Below are 22048 nucleotides of genomic sequence, written 5' to 3' on the forward strand. Positions count from 1 at the left end.
TATTTTGTTTAAACTATGTTTGCATCAATTGATTTTGTTTTTGAGTTACTTTCTGCTGTAATCATGAGTTAAAACTCATATCTTCTGTTTAGGGTAGATGAATTTATGACTATGGATTGATTTGTGGTTGGATTAATTGTTTATTGGTGAATTTAGTTTTATTAAGCTTGTTAAAGAACCTTATGCATTAACCATAACTATTTTCTGTTAATTATCAAGTAATTAAGCTGCATGAACATCTCTTAATTGCTTAACTCATGTGATTTATGTGAAAACATTGTTATGTGCCTAGGATTAACGAACGTGAAACTAGGATTAACTAGAAAGGGGGTAAATTAATGTGTGAGCTTGTGTGACAAACCATCAACAAGAGGTTAATTGAATTAGTAATTTGATTAGCTAATTACAAGTCTTATTTAACCCGAATAATTAACTAGGAAATTCATTAGTTTAATCACTTGATCACTGCTTAAATTAATTTGTTTTCTAAGGATTGGTAATAGCGAATGTGAATCTAATCACTTTAATCGGTAACCAATAAGAATTAATCCATTGCACTTGCCATAAAATCAACCATAGAAGTAAATGAATCGAACCTAAACAGAAGTCTTCTCCATTATTAAATTTAGTTGATTGTTTATTTGATTTAGCTGTTAGTTGCTTAGTTTGCGTGTTATTTGATTGCTTAAGTTTCTAGTCTTGCAAAACTAGAGAAAATCCCGTTTCTATTACTTGTTATATTTAGATAATATTAGCATTTATTTTAATTGTTTACCGTTCCCTGTGTTCGATACCCTACTTGCTTGAACTATATTACTAATCGATAGGTACACTGCCTTTTGTGTGTTTATTTTGTGTCTAAGTTAGTAGGATTAAAACTAGTGTATTCAACACACATCACCAACCATAAATCAATCCATAGTTGTAAATTTATCTACCCTAAAGATAAGATGAAAAGTTTAGCTCATAATCACAGCAGATAGTAGCTCACAAACAATGTCTAATAACTCAAACATGGTTCAAATAATAGATAAAGTAAAGAGTATACTAAATTTTGCCTTTAATCTCCTTAAAATTGAAGTATAGGGTTGTCTTCACGAATTCCCGAGCTCCAGCAGCACCTTAATCGTAGAGTAATCCCCAAGGGTTCCAGAGAGAGGTTTTAATTCGGCAATTTGGCTTCTATTTATAGTCTTCAGAAAACAGGGGCTACTCGCCGAGTAGATAACCGACTCGCCGAGTCCCCTTTAGGAATCCGTATACGGCAAGGACTTTGTGTTTTGCTTTGCGAACATTCGTGGGAACTCGTCGAGTAGTCGATGCAATTCGTCGAGTCCTTCAGGATTTTGACTTTTTTCTTCTTTTTTCTTCTTTCTTCAATTCTCAAGTTTCCGATCGCATTTCCTGCTTCCTTTTGCTTCTGAGATCATCTTTTAGACTGAAAATACAATTTAAACATAATTAAGTACCTTTTGTCCATAAATTGCAATAAATTAGCTAGAAAATAATAAAATTCTAATCGAAATATATAGCTAACTATGCAGATATCAAAATACCCCACACTTGAATTTTGCTTGCCCCCAAGCAAAACATAATTTTAATCATACTAGCATCACATAAAACAATCCCAATTCAACCCAACCATTATGCCATGACCGCAACGCATGCATTTGTGTCTAAAATTTTTCCTAAGGACCCCCTCAATTCTAAATACTAACAATCCTCATAAACACTCACCCACTTCTTTTGAACAATGCTCATTTTATGCATCCCTCCGAATCCATCCGTAGAAAACTTCCTAACGTCAAGGTATTTTTGGTTGAGCAACCCAAGCATACATAATCTAGAAATTACAACTTTTTGATACCACTATAGAGCTTATTTGACATTCTTCACTTCTTTGATATTTGATCTTTGATTTCTTTGAATTCACCACCTTGTTGTTTGATTTTTGGTATCTTCAACTTTTTGAATTTCTTCAGAACTTTGATCTTTTGATCTTCACTTTGATTGCTCCAAAATTCTTACAACTTTTCTTGTAATTCTCTCTCTTTTTTTACATGTAACTCACTTTTTTTTTCACTCAATACCTACATGCTTAAGCATGGGCGCTCAACTTCAACCTTTATTGGTTAAAGTATTAGTTTTCCTGGATACATTTCAAGTACACGATGATAAACATATTGTGTCCCTCAAACTAAGCGAGGTTGTGTTTTTGTCCCATGATTTCACTAGAGTAAAGGAGGCCACAAATGCACTATAACATATATAGGCTCAACTAAACATTTGGGTCATCATGCAATCATCAAACATAATACTAACATGGAATCCTACTTTTACCAAAATTTTCTAAATTAATCCTAGCAATTTTATTGCAAAATTTTAAACTTTTTACCTAAGTTAGGATTCTAATGTAACTTATATAATCAAACCCCTACCCCACACTTAGTTTATGCAATGCCCTCATTGCATATTATGCATGATAAAGAAAATGACAAAGTAGAGAGGGAATTGGAACAAACTGATAGGTTTTATACAAACAATCCTATGTGTGCATGCAACCCTAATTGGATCTATGTTTTCACTATTAGACATACAACTTTATGAACACAAAAAGAAACCTGGAATGCTCCTCTAATTTTCGAAATCTACATAGGAGAATAGAATACATACCTTTTGTTGTTATATAGCAATAACAACTAGTTCCTTGAATTTCCTTAGCTCTTGAAAGCAAGTACCACAAGTGTAGTACCTCTAATGGCTCACAAACACACTAGGTGAAAGGATGAATATGGGAGAGAGGAGAGAAGGGTATCTTGCCCTAAAATTCGTCCCTTTTAGGGTTTCCCAAGGCTTGGACGAATTCTAGTGCCTTAGGGTTCTATTTATACTGGAGGCTAGCTAGGGTTTCAAGGTGGAAACCCTAATCCCTTAGCTTAGGGCCTAAGCAAGTCCATGGACTCCTTTCCTTAAGCCCTTGGACGAAAACTCCTAGATCCTTCTAGGATTTTCGTTCAAGCCTTAATAAAGGTGATCCAATAGCCCAAAGTCTCAACTATCAAATAATTACAAAACAACCCCTGTACTTTTAATTAATTCCTTTAATCCCGAAATTAATTCCTAATTAATTTCTGATTAAATACTAATTAATAATATGATTCCAAATTATTATATTAATCATATAATATAATAAATAAATCATATTTATGCCCTAATCAACCTCTCTCCTCAACTGTCATCCTGTCTAGTCACCCGTGTGAAGGCAACCCAAAAGGACCATGCTCACAATCGAGTCAAGTATATACCAAAATAGTTATGGACTTAGACACTAATCCAACAGTCTCCCACTTGGATAAGTCTAATAACTATTCTGCGTATGACTTCAGAACCTGATCAGCAATCGTAGCTTTCAAAATCCGCTGTCTACTCTGATCTTATCAGATACGCGTGTCCTTTAGATAAGGGATTATATATTCCTCCATTCTCAAAATATCGTATAGACATAAGACATGAATTTTAATCATTCTCTCTATACTATTTCCCGACTTTCGATTTATGACGACTGACAACAGACTACAATTGAACACATCAACTTAGTCCCGGCTTGGCCAAGCGCTTAGGGTGTCATCACTAAATCATCGAGAGGCCCACATATATCGCTTTTATCCCATTTTGGGTAAAAGGAATGGATAAACTTCGACTCAAATGCTCGCTTGCATTTACTGATCGAATCACACACAACAATAAGTTTTATAACACCAAGTTACTGGTGCGTTTACTTATCATCAATGTGCAACCGACCAGCAAATAACAATTTACACGTCTCGGTTTCAAGAATATACAATGTTATCGTCTCACTAATCACCCGTGATAAATCCATGAAGTGACTCAAGTGAGAGTGGGTTTAATCCAACACTTTAATCTTACCAAAGCACTCATGAACTCTGCAGCAAACTTGTGCTATATCTAAACACTTTAGACAATCCGCAGACAGATTCATGACAGTCTTCCTTCATACCTACTTCCAACGTATGACCGACTGTGGAGGTTCGAATAACCCAGTTATTCTGGAAGTCAAAACATGCAAAGTGAAACGTAATAATAATATTAATCCTATATGGCCCCAAAACTTTTGAGCGTAAATAAAAACACTTTTATTTAAACACCATATTGATTACTCATTATTCATTGCTTACTGTTTCAGAAAATCAACTTATTACTTGAATTATAACCACAATTGTCCCATGCTCCAAGCATGCACACTTTGGTTTCCTATGGTCCATACTTTGCGAAATAGATCAATTGAAAAACTTTTCCAATGAAACTCATTTCACAATCCCCAATCCTTATTATTAGTATAAGAATACCAAATTCTTGCCACTTTTAGAATATGTCAGATTCTAACATTTTATGCAATGATTCTTTCGTAATGTCATAGCACAAAAGTCACCAAGACCCGGCTAATGAAATTACAAGGTATTCTATCGGAAATTGTTACAAGACAATTCCATAGACGTGAAGTCTCACATTCAAAGTACATTCCTTTGAACATCCTTCTCGCATAAAAGTTTCTAATCTAAACATATTTCTTAATATCCAACTCCCATTAATGGAAACATTTCCATATTTGTCATATGACAACTCATTATAAATAGAATCTTATCTATTCATAATAATGTCAATATAGTACATCCAGTACTATACTTGCAACTACTCACAAGCGACAAATCCTCAGTGAACCTCAGATTGTCCTTTGATAGTTGTTTAATTATTTTAGTCAAAACCGATTCTAGTCCCTTTTTCCCTCTTAATGCCCTAGGCATTTGGAAAATTTTAGAACGGTCAAATATTATAGCATATGCAATCGATCCTATACTCGAAGCGTATTGGACACGATGTATAATGTCTCACATAAAGACATGATACTTTATCATCCTTCTGCCATAATATTTTATGTGCCATGTTCCCACAATTCGAACTATGAAGAGGGATGCCGTAATCATAATCGAATTTTGAGAATGCACTATGTATCCTTGACTAAATTTATTAACATTTCTCGATCTAAGCTTTAGAATTTTGAAACGAAGTATAATATTCTCTCCCTTAATTATAGCAAAACAACTTTTCAAACTTTGCAACTTTGCAAAGTGAATCTTTGTTTTCTATAATTAATATTGCTAACTTGCAATACTTACCATAATAATCATGCTCCCACTAACATGATGATTATTTTCTTACCAGCATAACACTTATGCTCCCACTAGCTTTGACATGTATTCAGAAAACAATTGAACTTCTAGAAAACAATGCTTATTGAATTCCTTAAGTTCATATTTCTAATACCTAATGCTTTGATAAGCCTTTATCTAAGCTTTTTAAGCTCATACACCTTTGCCTTAGATAGCTCACATGTGTGTCTAAACAATTCAGAATTTATGTTACTAAGTCCCAAATGTTCATATCAATTGCCAAATCTCACAATTCGAACTATGAAAAGGGATGCCGTAATCATAATCGAATTTGAGAATACAACTTTCACAATTGCTATCTTCTTAAAATCTCTTTTAGTGAAAGCATTTCCTCACAATCATTTTCATGAAGGAGGAAAACCTTATGACACTTAGATTTTATGATGTATGTGTTCCTATCCATGTGAATTTGTCAAAACGAAATTTTGCGACAAATCCAAAACCATATGGACTGAACTTGTTCAATCTTGATTTCTTGCCTCATGGTAACATGAATGCCCACCATGTCTTCCAAGCAACTCACCCTTTCATATCAATGTACTTTCCATTGATCAAGGTGCTTTGTCTTAATGCGTTCAAATGAGAACTCATAGAACTCACATGCATAATTAACTCAATTGGAATGGCACAGAAAAAGAGTATGTCATCCACGATAGGCTTTAAACCTCAAGTCGTGTGCTAGTGATGATCAACTAGGTTTACTCTTGATTTGTTCTTGAAACTTTTCAAGACCATTAAGACTCCCACTGACTCCTTGACATATAAGATTCTCTTGTCAAGAAACATTTCTTGACAAACAAATATTCAAGAGTTAGTGTAGTTTTTATCAAGACTATCACTTCACATAATTGGTTCTAGTTGGTCTTTGTCTTATCCAAGACATCACAACTTATCAATCTCAAATGTTCAGGAATAAGAAGACTTTTTCCAATTCCACATTTGTTGAGTGTTATAAACCTACTAAAGACATGTCACTCAAGTCACAATCTTGGAGTATGACTCTTAAGACTTGATATTGGAACGAAGTATGATTGACTTCTTGATTTAACCATTTCTACAATTCTCGATTCCTCTTCTTAGACATGCAATTGCACTAAGACTCACTTAGAGGATCAATTGAGATATGGTTCTTAATCATTAAGACTTATCATAAAACACAATAAAAGGTACTCTCCCTTCTTCTTAGAATAGAGAAACTTTTATCTTTCTGCCTACTTGATTCTTCTTATTCGTTCTGCTATTGATTGAAACTCTTTCAATCCACTCAGAATTATACTTAATCTTATAAGTATAATCATATTTACTAATCTTTAGTAAATCATGACGAATATCTTTATCACTCTTGTGGTGGACTTGATCAACGCACAACCTAGTGTACTCGATCTCCTGGTCCTTCTCTTGACACTTTGCCAAAGAATTAGTCTAATTTCCAAAATATGAAGTTTCTCATTCATCACGCAACCAAGTTGTATGATTCCAAGTTTCTGTCCAATTGAAACTTGGGCGATGAGAATCTTCCTTTATTTGGCAAATCCTCGACATTTCACAAATAACATAATCAAGAATCACATCCAATTCAACATTGCTAAAATTAGAAATACATAAACATCCATTTTCACATATGCCATTGCAAGGATAAATAAATAGGACGAAATCAAAATTCATTTTATTGCGGAAAAACTTGTCCTTACAATGCAATTCAAATGAAAACTATGCTATTTCAATTTCTAAGCAATCTATTCTAACTCTAAAGTAGTAGCTCAAAAATCCGATCTTCAAGCAATGCGATCGAAATCCATTTCTTCACGATCAGATTCAGCTTACTTCTTCCCTTAAGCTTCCTCTCTTTTCTTCGATCCTACAAAACATCAAAATGTAATCTTATCACATCATGTATTGAAAATCAAAGAATAGGAACTTATAGAGTTAGTTATTGGATTTTACCTGAAGTAGAGCCATACGTCTTGACTCTCCCATCTCTTAGATCTCTCAGGTAAACAGGGCAGCTTCGTCTCCAATGCCCATTCTCTTGGCAGTAGAAGCAGATGGACTCTTTTGGAATGGCACAAGGAACTATCTCAGAATTTACCTTTTATGGATTTCCAATGTCACTATTTTCAACGTCCATTGAAGTTTGGGAGTTTGATTTGCCAGACAAATTTGCTCGATCAGCACGCCAAATCATTTCTGATTCAGCAGCTATAATCAAATAGGTCAAATCAATGAGGGTCACGTCATGGTCCATCATATAGTACTCTCTAACGAACTCACTATATGATTCAGGAAGTGACTGAAGAACCCAGTCAACAGCCAACATTTCTGAGATATCGACACCCATCATCCTTAACCTATCAATGTGTGACTTCATCTCTAAGATGTGTGCACACACAGGTTTCCCATCTTCGTGTTTACTTGCCAATAGGGCTTTAGTGAGCTTGAACTTTTCAAGCCTTTGAACTTGTGGGTTAGGGAGAATAATTGGAGGAGGTGGAGGAAGTGAAGCATGACTCTCATTTCCTTGATCGTATCGTGGAACGTCATCTTCATTTGGAAAGCTTGTTCCAAGGGACTTGGGAAGACCATTGTAAGATTTAGACATCTACAAAACGGGAGAAAATTCAAGTTAGTTGATAAGAATCCTTGATGTAACACCCAAATGAAACATCAAGTCTAGGATCCAACACAACATTCTACAACCTAGAAGAGGGATGCCGTAATCTAGTTGCAGAATATTTGAAGGTAGGTAAATGACGATTTACCAATTCCCACCATGAAAAACGAAAAAGAAATTTAAGTTTTAAATGAATTGAAACTCCTAGATCTTTTGAGATTCATTGAACTTTTCAATGGCATGTTTAATCTCGATTATGCCCTTCTATTTGTGACTGGGATGCCGAGGATCACAAACAAGGTGTGAATAACCATACGAATCACGTGGTGCACCCAATTGCTACTATCACCTAATCAATGTGCCGGTTAGCCACACACGCTCCATTGATCTATGATAAACATCGAGCCACCCTTCGCCACCAATGTCAATCCCAAATTAGTGTGACGGTTAGCCACACACGCTCCCCTAACGTTTGACAAGGGTACGAAGTGTAATTCCATGGATTAGCATACAAATTCACATTTTGCCCTAAAGTAACTAGAATTTGGGAATTTGTAAAAACATGTAGTTACTTTGTACTTCATTATACTTATAATGTAAGGGTTTCGTCCTATCCTACCCGTTCGGCTAACGACCCTCCACTAGTCAAGAGTGCGGTGGGTAAGAGTGGATACCCATTCAATCGTCATTTTATAGGCAGTTTCCTTAAACACCCCTTATAGTCCAGCTTCGTGAATGAGGCCTACTAACGGTAAGACTGACTTAATCTTATACATATATATAATCATTAATCTTATAATATTATAATAGTATAAGGATGTATTTTAAACATTTCAAAATACTAGGGTTTTAGTCATATTTAACTTTTTAGAAAATTAAAACCTTTTAATTTTAAACTCTTAAATATTAAAAAAATATTGATTTAATAATTATCCAAAATTAAACAATTAATTTAAAATTATTAAATCTTGTAGGATTATCTATTAAATTAGACAATTAATTTAATCTAATCCCATATCCCCTAAGATTTGAAAATTTATGGAATGAGATAATCCATAAGATCTTTAATTATCTATTTAAGGAATCAAGGATAATTAGATGATATGGCATTATCCAAATCCCTAAAATTTGGGAATCCTATCTATGGGACAAGGCAAATTTCGAAATTCTAGGGTTAGACAACCCTAAAATCGAAATCTTGGGGCCAAAGGAAAAGGGTTTAGGAAACCCTACCAAAATTTCGAAATCTAGGGTTTAGAAACCCTAATTTCGAAAATCAAGCCTCCAGGGTTTATTAGCCATAAACCCTAATTGTCATATTCATACATTTGTATCAAATCTAATTGAAAACAAAAACCTAAGGCTCTGATGCCACTGATAGGTTTTATACAAACAATCCTATGTGTGCATGCAACCCTAATTGGATCTATGTTTTCACTATTAGACATACAACTTTATGAACACAAAAAGAAACCTGGAATGCTCCTCTAATTTTTGAAATCTACATAGGAGAATAGAATACATACCTTTTGTTGTTATATAGCAATAACAACTAGTTCCTTGAATTTCCTTAGCTCTTGAAAGCAAGTACCACAAGTGTAGTACCTCTAATGGCTCACAAACACACTAGGTGAAAGGATGAATATGGGAGAGAGGAGAGAAGGGTATCTTGCCCTAAAATTCGTCCCTTTTAGGGTTTCCCAAGGCTTGGATGAATTCTAGTGCCTTAGGGTTCTATTTATACTGGAGGCTAGCTAGGGTTTCAAGGTGGAAACCCTAATCCCTTAGCTTAGGGCCTAAGCAAGTCCATGGACTCCTTTCCTTAAGCCCTTGGACGAAAACTCCTAGATCCTTCTAGGATTTTCGTTCAAGCCTTAATAAAGGTGATCCAATAGCCCAAAGTCTCAACTATCAAATAATTACAAAACAGCCCCTGTACTTTTAATTAATTCCTTTAATCCCGAAATTAATTCATAATTAATTTCTGATTAAATACTAATTAATAATATGATTCTAAATTATTATATTAATCATATAATATAATAAATAAATCATATTTATGCCCTAATCAACCTCTCTCCTCAACTGTCATCCTGTCTAGTCACCCGTGTGAAGGCAACCCAAAAGGACCATGCTCACAATCGGGTCAAGTACATACCAAAATAGTTATGGACTTAGACACTAATCCAACACAAACTCCCCTGGGATAGTAGTGGCGAGGTCGATATTTCTCTATTTTAAGCTCCATCTTCCATTGACTTTAGACATGGGAACAACTCATCCATGCCTTGGGTGTCAAATCTCGTGTGGTACAGCTCCAAATATACAGGAAAATAGTCTCGAAAATCTTCAGGAATTAATCTTCAAAGAATATGAGTAAAGACCGTATCAAATGTGGTCAAATCGTAAGCTTGAGAACGGAATATTGAGTGACTCGTCGAGTCAATATGATAACTCGCCGAGTAATAGCGTATCTGGCAGAAAAGTTGCAAAATTGCACAGGTACTCGTCGAGTCGCGAGTGTGCACTCGGCGAGTACAACGCTGAGTGGAAAAAAATCTTCTGCTTTGAATCTGTTTCTGAGGTGTTTGGTAATGAAAAATCAGCATTCCTCCTTCACTTTCCTTCAATAAATAAAACTCTTTAACCCTTTTCTCTATCGGACTCGATCTTAAACTCAAAACTCCCACGTCCTTGTCTAGACTTGACTCTCACTTGGTTAGCTTAGACTCTAGACTCGTGCATGCATCCTAAGCTTCAAACTGAAAAGATAAACACAACCACAAGTGATAGATAACAATAAAAACTCCTACTTAAACCTAGTTACTAAAAGTTTAAAAACCACACAAAACACACAAAAACAAATAAAAGTAGTTTTTAAACAACCAAATAAAAACCATAAGATATCAATCTTCATCATCTTCTTCATTTCCTCCAACTCCTCTACCACCGGCTTGATTCCTCGTTTGATTCATTCTCTCTTCCCAACTTGGAACATAAGGATATCTGGGCCCGGGTCTTGGAGCAATATTCATTTGTTCAAACAAGTAAACAAATGACTCATTGTGGTAATTCATGCTTCGTCCAAGATCATCCTGGTACCTCCTCATCTCCGCATTGTACCAGTCCATTAGTAGCTTATCATCCACCGGAATGACCAGTGGGTCTTCTCGGACATGTTCCCTTCACTGCCTCACCCTCCTTCCCGGCTCCTCGGGTACCAACACCTCATCCGCATTTGGAATTCCAATGTGCCCCCCACCATAATCCTCAATGATTCGTGCCCTCCGAAATAATGTGGTGCTAAAAGGAGGAGGAGAAATCATTGTCAACACCCTTGCCGCCCCTTGCTCCAAAATCCTATACGTCCTAGCCAACCTTGTAACAAACATTCCACCATTAATTTTGGAGGTAATCCTCTCCTTAACCGCCCCCTCCGCTAAGTACTTTGCCAAACAATACGACAAATTGCAAAAAATATCGGGGGTAATGATGCTCCACATGTAAAAGATATCGTGGGTGGGGACCTTCTCATCGTCCTTTCACATGTTGATGGTGCTTGCGATAAGACGGTGGATCAAACGATGGATGGGGGAACGGATGTTTCCTTCTTGAGCAGAGGAAGGAATATAGACCCGGTTGGCAATAGTATTCCACCAGTTAGAAGCAACCACCTCCTCATGCAACTCTTTGTGGCAGTGTCCAAGGAATGACTCAAAATTCTCGGACATGATTATGTGTTGATTATAGATCCCTAGTCTCCATGCAAGCTCCGCTATGCTGCATTGGCGCAATTCCCCTCCAAGACAAAAGGTAATAGTACCCGGATTATAGTAATCATTACCACCTCGGAAGGAGATGGTAGAGAAGAATTCCCAACATAATTCTTGGTAGACGGGTTCTTGAATTTTGAATAACCGGTTCCACCCATCACAAATTATCGTCACCCCATTGTTTTCAAAGGACTTGACCAAATACGGGGTCAATTCCTCCTCTAATCCCGCTTGGCCAATCCAATGCCAATCTATCGCGTTGGGAACATAGATCTCCTTGCGCTTAAGTGCTTCTAGCTTGTTCTTGGCACGGGCTAGTGAAGATTTGGAAGTGATTCGTGGGAAGTTTAGCCATGGGATGTCCCCATGACCACCTCCTCTTGAGCTCTGACCACGCCTCGACATGTTTTCTGCAAAACAAAACCTAGAACACAACAAACAAAACATAGAAAAATTAAAAATGTAAAAATTCTGGGCATTTGAAACATGGACTCGCCGAGTACAAGAACCGACTCGGCGAGTCGTATGAACTTTGCGAGTCCATTCCCTGATTCGGCCAAAATCAACCATCCAAATACACAAATTAGTCCAGGGGTTTGTCTAGGTATGTCTATTAAGCATAAATTCGCAAGAAATTTTGTCTAAAACAACCTAATTTGACCGAAAAATCAAAACCCTAGGTTGGAGTAAACCCCAAAATCCGGTTTTTCACAGATTATGTTCGTAAATCTACCTAAGGTGTGATCTTTAACAAGATTAAGCAGTAAATTATTACCTTTTTGGTCGGAATTGCAAGGAATAACAAGATAATGGAGATGAAAGCTTAAGAGAGAGAATTGCTCGTCGAGCGGCTGGTGGCTGCACTTGTGAATATGTTTTACCAATTAGGGTTAAGACCCCTATTTTACAGAATGTGAAAATTATATTATTTTTTTTCGGGTAAATACGTGGACTCGCCGAGTAGGAGTACCTACTCGCCGAGTAGATATGCGAATCCACGATTTTTCGGGATTTTTCAAATGGACTCGCCGAGTTGAGGAGTGGACTCGACGAGTTTTTCATTCTGTTTGAAAATTTTTTGAGTTCTTAAATTTTATGCCACCATACCCCACACTTGAGCATTGTTTGCCCTCAAGCAATCATTTTAATGACTGAAGAAGATTGATAAAAGCAAATCCTAAAAAAACGAAAATAAAATGAAAAAGAAAGGTAAAAAGAAAGCAAACTCTAAACTCGGGTTGCCTCCCGACATCGCTTCTTTTTGAGGAGTCGTTAGCTGGACTCCTTCCCGCTTTACGTTTCAGTGGTTTCTTCCAAATGCAGCCCTTCTTCAAGTCCTTCATCTTTTGGAATTCCTTCATATTTCTTCACCTTATGCCCATTAACCTTGAAAGGGGTTCCATCTTTTGATATAAGCTCAATAGCTCCATGTGGGAAAACTTGTTTAACCACAAAAGGCCCATCCCACCTTGTCTTTAGCTTACCCAGGAAAAGCTTTAATCTTGAATTGAAGAGTAACACCTTTTTGTCCTTCATGAAAGTCCTTATTACCCTTTAGTCTCTTGTCATGCCAATTATTAGTCTTCTCTTTGTATATCAAGGAATTTGTGTAGGCTTCATTTCTAAGTTCTTCAAGGGCATTCATTTGCATTAACCAGTTATTACGAAGTTCAGCCAACTCAAAATTACACATCTTTAAAGCCCAATATGCCTTATGCTCTATTTCAACCGGCAAATGACAATTCTTTCCATAAATTAACCTATATGGTGTAGTACCAATAGGTGTTTTGAAAGCTGTTCGAAAAGCCCAAAGTGCATCATCAAGTTTATCCGACCACTCCTTTCGATTTCCTCCAACCGATCTCTCTAAAATTCTTTTTAATGCCCGATTCGTCACTTCAGTTTGTCCACTCGTTTGTGGGTGATAGGATGTTGAAAACCTATGGTGTACACCATATCTTTTTAACACCTTAGCTAATTGATCATTTGCGAAGTGAGTGCCCCGGTCACTAATAAGAGCTTTAGGAACTCCAAATCTTGAAAATAACTTTTTGAGAAAATGCACCACCACTCGAGCATCATTAGTAGGTAATGCTTGTGCCTCTGCCCATTTTGATACATAGTCGACTGCCACCAAGATATATTTACTCCCTTTTGACATTGGGAAAGGTCCCATAAAGTCAATCCCCCAAATATCAAATACTTCACACACTTGAATATTATGTTGGAGCATCTCGTTTCGGGATGATATATTTCCTGTCCGTTGGCACGAATCACATTCTTTGACATATTGAGCAGCATCTTTGAAAATTGTAGGCCAATATAAACCAATATCAAAAATCTTCTTAGCCGTATATTGTGCTCCATGATGTCCTCCGGTGGGCCCGCTATGGCAATGTTCCAAGATTTCCCGACTCTCTTTCCCGAATACACATCTTCGAATCATCCCGTCTGCACTGCTCCAGAAAAGGTATGGCTCGTCCCAAAAGTAGTACTTGATTTCTGAAAAGAATTTCTTCTTTTGTTGGTGGGTTAAGTCTTTTGGAATATATTCGGTTGCTAAATAATTAGCTATATCCGCAAACCATGGCACCTCTCCTGCTATTACCAAAAGATATTCATCGGGAAAATCATCTCCAATCTTGTTTTCTTCCAATTCCTCCCAATGCGGGTTTTCTAATCTTGATAAATGGTCGGCGACCACATTCTCCATTCCCTTTTTATCTCTTATTTCAATATCAAATTCTTGTAGAAGCAAGACCCAACGTATCAATCTTGGCTTAGCATCTTGTTTAGCAAAAAGATACTTAAGGGCAGCATGGTCGGAAAAAACTGTTGTCTTGGATAAGACTAAATATGGTCGGAATTTATCAAAAGCATATACCACTACTAGTAGCTCCTTCTCGGTAGTAGTGTAGTTTTCTTGAGTTGGGTTCAAAGTTTTGCTTGCATAGTAGATAGGTTGAAAATATGTATCAACCCTTTGCCCTAAAAAAGCTCCCACTGCATAGTCACTAGCATCACACATTAGCTCGAAAGGAAGATCCCAATTTGGGGCTATCATGATGGGAGTAGTGGTCAATCTTTCTTTTAATAAATGAAATGCTTCATGACATTCTTTAGAGAAATCGAATGGAGCGTCCTTCAAGAGTAGTTGAGTCAAAGTCCTAGTGATCTTTGAGAAGTCTTTAATGAAGCGACGATAAAATCCCGCATTGCCAAGAAAGCTCCTTACCCCTTTTACATTTGTTGGAGGAGGTAACTTAGCTATTATGTCAACTTTTGCTCTATCTACCTCAATCCCCTTTCCTGAAACTTTATGTCCCAACACAATTCCTTCTTTTACCATGAAGTGACACTTCACCCAATTAAGGACAAGGTTGGTCTTCTCACATCTAGCTAGCATCAAATCCAAATTGGATAAACAATCTTCAAAAGATGACCCAAAAACCGAAAAGACATCCATAAATACCTCCATAAACTTCTCGATCATTTCGTGAAAGATGGCCATCATGCACCTTTGGAAAGTAGCTGGTGCATTGTATAACCCAAAAGGCATGCGTCTATATGCGAATGTTCCACTCGGGCATGTAAAAGTGGTCTTCTCTTGGTCTTGTGGGTCGATTGGAATTTGAAAATACCCCGAAAAGCCATCGAGAAAACAATAAAATTGATGACCGGAAAGCCTTTCTAGCATTTGATCAATAAATGGCAACGGGAAGTGATCCTTGCAAGTAGCATCATTTAGCTTTTTGTAGTCGATGCAAACGCGCCACCCAGTTACTGTTCTTGTTGGAATTAACTCTTTTTCCTCATTGGTAACCACCGTCATTTCTCCCTTCTTAGGTACTACTTGCACCGGACTTACCCATGGGCTATCGGAGATTGAGTAACTGATCCCAACATATAATAGTTTAACCACCTCCTTTTTCACAACTTCTTGCATATTTGGGTTAAGTCTTCTTTGGCGTTGAACTACAGGTTTAGCTCCATCTTCTAAGTTAATCTTATGAGAACAATAATCTGGACTAATCCCCTTGATATCGGTTATCTTCCATGCTATGGCTCCTTGCCTCTTCTTTAGTACTACCACAAGGCTTTGTTTTTCATGTTTGGCTAGATCAGCAGCTATATTTACTGGTTTTTGTTGGCTATCTTCAAGAAATTCATACTCCAAGTGATCTGGTAGAATTTTTAGTTCAGATTTTGTGTTCTGAATGCTGAACACGTCGAGTCCAATGAGGGGACTCGTCGAGCCCTGGGCAAAATTCGCGACTGATCGGGATTTTTCGAATGGACTCGTCGAGTCGGTAGATGCTACTCGGCGAGTCGGGCTTTCTGCACTCCTGATTAGATCATTATATTCAGCTTCCTCGAGCAGTCTCTCTATCTCCATCAGGTCTCTTTCAGCATCAAATTCTTCTTCAAAGGTGACAGTGGACTTGTTTGGCTCATCTTCTTTCCATTCCTCCATTAACTCTTCCAACATATCAACGTAGAATGCCGTGTCATCACTATTCCTTGCATGCTTCATGGCTTGATCAACTCCAAACGTAACTGATTCGTCTCCCACCCGAAGAGTAAGTTTAGAATCTCGCATGTCAATTATAGCACTCGCGGTGTTGAGGAAAGGTCTTCCAAGTATGATCGGGACTTGAGGGTCCGCTTCCATGTCTAGTACTATGAAGTCCGCGGGGAACACGAACGTATCAACTTTCACCAATAGATCTTCACATATTCCCCTTGGGAATGTGACCGTTTTATTTGCTAAGTGAATTTCCATTTTAATTGGCCTTGGCTCCAGAAGATCTAATTTCTTGAAGAATGAGTACGGCATGAGATTTACATTTTCCCCCGAATCAGCCAATGCATAAATAGTAGCTAGGTTTCCGAATTGACAAGGTAAGGTTAAGCTTCCCAGATCACCCTTCTTCTTAGGTAATTTGTTTAACATGGCAGCTGAACAATTTTCATTTAAGACCACTTTCTTCACCTCTTAGATCTTCTTTCTATTAGTTAACAACTCCTTTAGGAATTTGGCATATTTTGGAATTTGTGCAACCGCTTCGATGAATGACATATTATTTTAAAGGGCCTTTATGTGTTCCAGGAACTTTTGGTAATCAACATCATGCTTTTCTTGTCTGGCTCGAGCTGGGAATGGCAGTGGAGGTTGATATGGCTTTACAGGAGTTTTATTTTTCTGTTCAGGTGGGGGACTCGTCGAGTCCATATCTACGACTCGGCAAGTCGGATTGAGAAGTTGGGATTCTTCAGGTTCTGCTTCTTCCTTTTGCACCAACTTAGGATCTTCTTGTTGAATAGGGGCCAGAGGAGTTATAATCTTCCCACTCCTAGTTGTCACGATATTTATATGTGTGCCTTTTGGGTTACTTTCGGTATTACTAGGAAGTCCACCCGGTCGTCTCTCGTTCACTGTTGTGCAAGTTGGCCCAACTGCTTTTCTATGTTGAGAATGCATGCTTGCTGATTCCTAAGTAGTGCTTGTTGATCTTTCATCATAATTTGGTGTTCTCTCAACATGTTTTGTTGATCTTTTATCGCGACATCGGTATCGTTATGTCTTTTTTCGGACGCTGCTACGAATCTTGTAAGCATGTCCTCCAAATCTGATTTCTTTTCATGCACCGGTTCCTCCTTTTGATAAAAGCCTCTTTCTTTTTGTTTATACTTTTCCTCCCTTGCCTTTTTGTACTCATCATATGGTAGCCATTCTTTCTTGGGTTTTCACCAATTGTCATCATACCTATCACCACTTGAATAACACACCTATACTTTCCGGTTCCCGTTCTCGTCAAGGTCACAATCTTTAGTAAGGTGAGGCCCTCTACAGTTTTCACATCCCACTCTAATGGCATGGATGGATTGGTCCATCTTAGTCATTCTTCGGGTCATGCTTTCCAATTTTTCCATCATTGTTGCCATGTCATCAGTAATAGAATTCACCGCCCCTCGAGTTAAATCATTCCTTGGATTATGATATTATCTAGAGTGCTTAGAGAATTCTTCAATTAGGGCCTTTATCACCGGGGGTGCTTTCTTTGTGAGTGGTCCTTGTGAATCTAGGATTTGTCTGGTTGTCACGTTTACTCCATCATAGAAAATGGAGACTTCTTGTTGACTATTTAAATCATGGTGTGGGCAGTTCGTTAGTAAGCCTTTGTATCTTTCCCATGCTTCATAAAGTGACTCTCCAGCTTGTTGTTCAAAATTGGCGATGGCTTTCTTCAACTTGGCTATCTTTGAAGGAGGGGAAAATTGGTCTATAAATTCCTCTTTCATTTTAGCCCAAGTAGTGATGGATCCTGGAGGGAGTGATTTCAGCCAATCTTTCGCGGCTCCCTTGAATGTGACTGGTAGCATACGAAGCAAAACAGTGTTGCGAGCCACATTAGGGACATTGAAGTAGTCGGCTATATCGTTGACCTCATCTAGATGCTTGTATGCGTCTTCGTGATCTTTCCCGAAAAATGGGATTTCCTTAAGTTGAGCAAGTATGTGGCCCTTAAGTTCAAAGGTTGCAGTTGCAGGAATCGCGGGTTGCACGAGTCCTGGGTTGGTGTCGTCACGCATCCTTTTCTTCCATTCACCCATGGGAACTTCATCGATGTTAGCCATGGTGTTAGCAAGTTCACCTTCAATGTCGCTTCCTTCTATGTCAGATTCGCTTCCTTCCTTTTCGGTTTCGTACTCGGTGTCTTCCTTCGTGTTGTTGGATTCTCCAACTTTCTGGCCCTTTTTCTTGCTAAAAGCTGATTTGAGGCTCTTAAAAGGTGACTTCTTTGGTGTTGAAGATGATTCAACGGGTTTGTTCTTGTCCTTCCTAAGAGCGGATTCCGGGTTTTTGAGCGGTGGGATCAAGGGTGTGTCTGATCCTCGGGTCATAAAATACCTGAAAGAAAACAAGAAACACACGTAAAAAGAACAAAAAAATGAAATAAAAACGAAACTGGAAATTTGCTTTGGACTCGTCGAGTAGCCTCGACTGCACTCGGCGAGTTCAAGGTTAAGACAAAAAAAAAATCTATCAAAATTCTAAAAACAGAAAAACTAAAAAACTTAAACCTAATAACTAAATTACTAAAGCAGTAACTTTGTGCAAGATAAATCTCACAGAAAGGGTCGATAACACTAGAAATTAGAATTAATTTTTGAACCGTTCCCCGGCAACGGCGCCAAAAACTTGATGTGTATATAAATGCACTAGTTTTAGTCCTACTTTTAAGATATAATTTAGACATACAAAGGCAGTGGACCTGTCAATTGGTGGTATAGTTGAATAAGCAGGGTATCGAACACAGGGAGTTGTAATTAAACTAATAAGTAGAATTAACTAAAACAAGTAATAAAAGTGAAGGTTTTCTCTAGTTTTGCAAGACTAGAAACTTACACAACTAACTAATATGCTAATTAAATAACTAACAGCTAAAGCAAATAAAGACCAACTAAAGTCAATGATAAGAAGACTTATGTTTAGGTTCGATTTATTTACTCCTATGGTTGATTTTATGGCAAGTGCAATGGATTAATTGTTACTGGCTACCGATTAAAGTGATTAGGTTCACATTCGCTATTACCAATCCTTAGATAACATATTAATTTAAGCAGTGATCAAGTGATTAAACTAATGAATTTCCTAGTTAATTTTTTTTGGTTAAATAAGACTTGTAGTTAGCTAATCAAATTACTAATTCAATTAACTTCTTGTTGATGGTTTATCACACAAGCTCACACATTAATTTCTCCATTTTCTAGTTAATCCTAGTTTCACATTCGCTATTCCTAGGCACATAACAATGTTTTCACACAAATCATATGAGGTAAGCAATTAAGAGATGTTCATGCAGCTTAATTACTTGCTAATTAACAGAAAATAGTTGTGGTTAATGCATAAGGTTCTTTAACAAGCTTAATAAAACATAATTCACTTATAAACAATTAATCCAACCATAAATCAATCCATAGTTGTAAATTTATCTACCCTAAACAGAAGATGAAAAATTTAGCTCATAATCACAGCAGATAGTAGCTCACAAACAATGTCTAATAACTCAAACATGGTTCAAATAAAAGATAAAGTAAAGAGTATACTAAATTTTGCCTTTAATCTCCTTAAAATTGAAGTATAGGGTTGTCTCCACGAATTCCCGAGCTCCAACAGCACCTTAATCGCAGAGTAATCCCCAAGGGTTCCAGAGAGAGGTTTTAATTCGGTAATTTGGCTTCTATTTATAGTCTTCAGAAAACAGGGGCTACTCGCCGAGTAGATAACCGACTCGCCGAGTCCCCTTTAGGAATCCGTATACGACAAGGACTTTGTGTTTTGCTTCGCGAACATTCATGGGAACTCGTCGAGCAGTCGATGCAACTCGCTGAGTCCTTCAGGATTTTGACTCTTTTCTTCTTTTTTTCTTCTTTCTTCAATTCTCAAGTTTCTGATCGCATTTCCTGCTTCCTTTTGCTTCCGAGCTCATTTTTAGACTGAAAATACAATTTAAACATAATTAAGTACCTTTTGTCCATAAATTGATATAAATTAGCTAAAAAATAATAAAATTCTAATCGAAATATATAGCTAACTATGCAGATATCAGGCTTCCAAGGCAGATCGAATCTCTTCTGTAGCAGCTTTCGCCGAAGCAAGAAAAGCATGGTCAAAGCCGTAAACTTCCTTCTCGAGATTGGCAATCCGACGTTTCAGGTTGAACTCACGGACACCACAGCCCGTATGGGAAGCCTCTATCTCATTGAGAAGTTGAACACGGCGGGCACCATCGACAAGGTAAAACATGGCCTGGGCAGCAGCATAAGACATATTATGAGCCAAAGTGGGGCTGCCCATGGCCTCCATATCGGTGACAACATTTGGCGGAAATGCATGGAGAGCAAATTCCAAAGCATTGGAGCGGACAGACAAGCAAGATTTATTCTGCAAGCTCCAAGCGGGAACAAACACGTTAGATCCAGAATCGCCCCCAGGGACCCCCTCGTGAGGCGGAGTTTGATGCAGCTCAGCACCCCCGGGAGCCCTGAGGGGAGAAAGATCAGAAGAAGACTGCATGATAGGTTGAACAGGAACAATGGGCTGCTTGATCGCCCTTCGATCCCCCTCGACTGTTGTGGGTCGTCATCAGTGATCACAACAATTGCCTCTGGCGTAGAGGAGATCGAGTTTGGTAAACGAGTAAACTTGTGTCTCGATTAAACTCGTCTCCCGATATTAAAAAAATCAATGGAGGTCTCCCCCATGGCTAAGATGACCTTCCTCTTAGCGATGGCCCGCCGGACGTCGGAAATGATGCCATATTTGTTCTCCTCGACCACCTCCATCTGGCCATAACCGGCAGCAGAAGATGGAGCAACCGTCGAGATAGGCTGGTGTAAGTCCCCAATCTGCTTGTGTATCAATCAGATTCGTTTGATGGTACGGAATCCCAATCAAATGGATGATGTCAGATCAATAGAAGAAGGAGGAGAAGAAGAAGATGATGAATCTTGTATGAATTGATGATATGAATGATGCTCCTTACACAAGATTCTCTCACACACACTATTATTCTCTCTAGTTTCTCTCTCTAGAACATGCTCCTCTTCTCTAGCCTCATACTCCTACACACTCCTCACCCTATATATATGAGATATGGGCCGTACACGGGTGTACGACCGTACACACAAACTACAAACACATACAACATTACATAAAAATATATTTTCCTAGAAAAGCAAAGTATAAACCAAATTTAGACCCAACAATCTCCCATTGGTTTATAGCTTTCTTTTCTAATTGACCCAACAAGCTCCCCCTAAAAAGTAGCTGGCTTTTCTTGTCAATCTTCATTAGGAGCTTGGCTTCAGCATTAATCTTGAAATTCTTCACAACTTCAAGATGAACATGATGAATCTTCAATAAATGACTTCATCTTGAGCACTTGGGCTTTTCTTCAGGATTTGGCTTTGAACGCACGTTGGGTGAGGAGGCTTCTTGAAAAGATTCTTGAAAAATAGCGCTTTCAGCTTGAGAATCTTTCGAGAGAACAATAGAGAAATCTAATATTCTGGATCACTTTAGCAGGTTCATAGATAGCAGCAGACTGATTGAGGAGGCTTCAATACAATCTGTCACATAATCTTCAAGAACAGCTTGACCTTGCTTCTGGGGTTGAATGATTGAATGTTGAAAGAATAATCTTCATTTCTTGCTGTAACATCCCAAAAATCGGGTCCAAAATTTCTTTTAAAAACATTACTAATTCATAGCGTTAAGTCATTCAAACATACTAAAAGGGTTTATATGACAAATCATAGTTTCATTTCCAAAACACTTGTTTAATTATCAGAGTAAACATCCCAGGCTAACTTGTCATGGTGTGTGCACTGTAACCCTCCCGAGCTCC

The 22048-nt window shown here is 37.8% G+C and overlaps 1 non-coding gene across 1 annotated transcript; it reads left to right on the forward strand.

The window, feature by feature from the left end:
* The first annotated feature begins 17781 nt into the window (after positions 1-17781).
* Positions 17782-17888, forward strand: LOC145117917 (small nucleolar RNA R71). The gene has a single exon (XR_013712909.1). It is a non-coding gene; the product is annotated as a small nucleolar RNA R71 (small nucleolar RNA).
* The last annotated feature ends 4160 nt before the right edge of the window (positions 17889-22048 follow it).

The sequence above is a fragment of the Lactuca virosa genome, chromosome 5 (genome assembly GCF_052849685.1).
Source record: "Lactuca virosa cultivar CGN04683 chromosome 5, Lactuca_virosa_CGN04683_v6, whole genome shotgun sequence".
Lineage (NCBI taxonomy): Eukaryota > Viridiplantae > Streptophyta > Magnoliopsida > Asterales > Asteraceae > Lactuca > Lactuca virosa.